The sequence below is a fragment of the Lactuca virosa genome, chromosome 3, assembly GCF_052849685.1.
Source record: "Lactuca virosa cultivar CGN04683 chromosome 3, Lactuca_virosa_CGN04683_v6, whole genome shotgun sequence".
Classification (NCBI taxonomy): Eukaryota; Viridiplantae; Streptophyta; class Magnoliopsida; order Asterales; family Asteraceae; genus Lactuca; species Lactuca virosa.
In genome coordinates this window covers 162,054,576-162,058,627 of record NC_136428.1, presented here as the reverse complement: position 1 = coordinate 162,058,627, position 4,052 = coordinate 162,054,576, and positions in this window count along the sequence as shown.

Genomic DNA, 4,052 nt, shown 5'->3' with positions numbered 1-4,052 from the left:
AAACCCCGCAGTCAACCATCTCTAAAAATCCTAAGTATGTACGGTTAGGTCACATTCATCCATAGTGGAAGGACCTGGCAGAATTCGGATTACGAATTCCCTTGCCTTATAACAGCACCCTCGTTTCGCTAGAACACCTAACAATCACAAAACAAGATAGAACCAATGGTAACAAAGAAAACAAAACTAGCAAGAATAAGAACATGAACATAGAACACCCTGTCATTACTAGCAACCAATACTCCTCAAATCGACGTAACAACAAGAAGTCCAATACCATCAATTGGCATGGAAAGGCTTGATCCTCACCTTACAAACCTCGAGCACTACAAATCGACTTTCGTCCTACTCCACCGGGTGACGAAACTCTTTCAGCCGGTAACGACAAATCCCTAGCAACCAGACACCTAAGTCCTGGTGTAAGAAATACCACACACGTTTCCCTAGCCCCAATAAAGATTAAAAACCAAGAAGCAAAGGGCATCAAAGGGAATCCCAAAGGCTTCCAACCTTCCTCCAGAGATTCCCAAAACCTCTGGGAAAACCTCAACCATATGCTAAGCAGAGATAGAATCACCCCGACTCCTGGAACCACTCCAATAACCAAACACCCGATACCACTTAGCACGGCCACAAGAACAAATCGTGTCTGATCATAAGATCGGCATATTATGTAAAGGAAACATCAGACCCAGTCCCTAACCACAGGAAGCACTTGTCTAACTCATAAGGGGAGAAAGACGAGATTACCATAAGCACCACTGACTACGAGTAAGCCAAATAAACCCATCATCAAGGATCGATACTCCCTACCCCGAATCGGAGGTTCGCTCAACCACCAGCAAAGAACTGGTAGAGGCCGACGTACCATTAAGTTGAAAAAAAAACCCTAGGGATAAAACTCCCAAGATAATCTAAGACTAATAAGGTCAACTACATCACGCAAACTCAATCTTAGTAACCATAGTACCGACTCTTAAGGCCCATAAAACTTTACTTCTAGGACACCAGGATCCCAATCACTAGAAGACCATTCAAAAGGCCTCGCCAAGAAAGGGCCCCATAACCCATAGCCTCCGATTGACCTAAGAACCTAGTTTCAGACATTTTACCTTCCATGTGTTCGGCACTCATAGGTGTCAGACCACCAAAACTCTAGAAATCCCACCTGTCGAGGTCAACGTAAACAAGAATCCGCATTCCGAAGAGAAACATGTGAAATGGACATTGACAAAGTTTGGGATACCCACTTGCTTCTAATCGAGAATTCATATAACAACAGCTACCACTCGAGCATAGGAGTTGCACCCCTCGAGGCCCTGTGTGGCCAGAGGTGCAGATCATCCTCTGTTAGGCTGAGATGGGAGATACCCAGCCGGCAGGATGACAAACGCCCAACAGCACACACACTAGACCCGAGGTTATTCGAGAAACCACGGAAAGGATAGTCCAAACCCAAACACGACCCCACACATCGTAACACTGACAAAGGAACTATGCAGATAACATCTTAAAACCTTGAAATCCGAAGTAGGAGATCGGGGTATTATTTAAGAACTCCCCTCGGGGAAGAGTAACTCGAGTCGAAAGGAAAAGTAAACTAAATTCCCGATGCACCAGACCCTTTGAGATCCTCGCACGGATCGGTCCGGTAGCCTACAAACTCTAACTACCCTCAAAGCTTAGTGACGTACATCCTGTGTTCCATGTGTCGAACCTAGGGAAGAATCTATCAGACAAAACCCTCTCAGTTCCACTAGACGAGATTAAGGAGAGTGAGGAAACTTTCTATTCATTGAATAGCCTATCGAGATATCGACTAGAGTAGTTAAACACGCGAAACAAAGTCGCATCCCGATGGTGAAATTCGATGGGACACTAAGCGTGGATCGAAAATTAACTTAGAAGTGCGAAAACCAGATAAAGTAGAGGTACCCTCACTTATTCTTGCATTCATAACCATATCTTCCGAAAGAATTTTGGGACGAAATTCCCTCTAACGGGGGGATGATGTCACAACTAGCCTTTTTGACTAGGAAGTTCTGTCCTCAAGTAAGCAAGGACAATTGTGAGACTTGTGCTAACACATCTAAGTGTACAATATGAGTTCCTAATGAGCCATGTAGTGTTAGAATCCAAATCTCTCCTAGTATGTGAAATCTCTCCCAAATCTCCCCAAGTATGTGAAATCTCTCCAAGTATATTGAATCTCTCCCAAATCTCTCCAAGTATGTGAAATCTCTCCAACAATGTGAAATCTCTCCTAAATCTCTCCAAGTATGTGAAATCTCTCCAAGTATATTGAATCTCTCCCAAATATCTCCAAGTATGTGAAATCTCTCCGAAATCTCTCCAAGAATGTGAAATCTCTCCCAAATCTCTCCAAGTATGTGAAATCTCTCATAGTATGTGAAATCTCTCCCAAATCTCTCCAAGAATGTGAAATCTCTCCCAAATCTCTCTACGCATCTCAAATCTCTCTCAAATGTCTCTAAGTACTTTCCTCAGTCGAAAACAGCTCAAAACCAGAAGAGGAAACCCCAAAAGGATCCTCTTGGTCCGGAACCCTCTTGGTCCGGAATCATTTTGGCCCTGAACCTCTTGCTCCTGAACCTATTGGTCCGGAACCCTCTTGGTCCGGAATCCTTTTGGTCCTAAACCTCTTGCTCCTGAACCTCTTGGTCCGGAACCCTCTTGGTTCGAAATGCCTTCTAAGGAGCCAAGAGGAAGCATCTTCGGAACCTCTTAACTGACTTCGGAAGTGAGAAGCTCCGGAAGGCTTCACTCTGGAAGCATCATGATCGGACCCTTCGGATCTGCTTCGGACGTCTAGCCGCCTCGCACCTCGGTCCGGACTTACCCATTTCGCACCTGACTCCGGAAGTGAGGATTGACTTCGGAACCCCCTTGTACTAACTTCGGACCCTCGCAAGTAGGAAGCTCCACTCCGGAAATTGAACTACAGCTTCGGAATTCGCATATTGGCTCCGAAATTCACCTTTTAGTCCCGGATTTTGGACTATTTCGGACTTTCTCACCATTTTAAGGTATTTTGAGGTCGGGAATCACACCAAACTCGTGTTTTTCTTAACTGAGACCCCTAAAACCCCTATTTTATGCTAAAATAAATTAATTTAAGCATATTTACATAAAAATAAATGTTTGGGATTTAGGAAGATCTTATCCTAAATCAAGATACGGACAAAGAGGTTGACCTTGTGATTTGATGAAATTCTCATTTCCCATGCAAATCACAGTATCCAATGCTTTACCCACCAAATAACAATGTATGGACCATCAGACCCCCATGCACCAAAGATTCCCTCCCTTTTAGATCCTCAAAGCAACGTCAGTAAGGAGTTTAGACTTCACATATTTTCTCACTCCTCTCATTTTCTCTCAACAATTCATTTCAAGAGCAAGAACAAGATCTTGCTGAAAACAAAATTCTCAATTTCTCCCTGGAGTTCTAAGGTAAATTCCTCCACTCATCTAATATTTTATAATATTTCAAGATGAATCCATATTGTTTTATTCATAATAATATGTGATGATCATCCTTAGGAAAACATCCCTCCCAGGGAAGTTCCTCATCTCAGCCAAAGTTTAGGCTTGGAATCTCCACTCCATCACTCCAAACAACTCCTTAACCAACTCAAGGTGAGCTTCATACCCCACCTTTTTCAATATTTTAGTGTTTTTGGGGGAGCGTACAAGTCAAATCTTGCCTAAATACTTGAATAATTGCATGTATGCGTATGTTTGTATGTGTGTGTGAAATATTATTAAATTATTATTTTAGTAATATCCTCATGAACGTAAGATTTCACAACTTCATAAGGAACAGATGATACTTTGTGAACAAAAGAGCCTCCCAACTATTGGTTGTGTCCAACTTAACCCCTTTATCTATGCTTTCATGTCTAGAGATAAAACTTATAAAAAGGGACCTTGATAAGTTGACACTATTTCTAGTGATTTTCAAAAATGGGAAACTTTGTGACTATTTTGCAAAATATCAGGTAGTATTTTATAAATATTCAATATAAAAG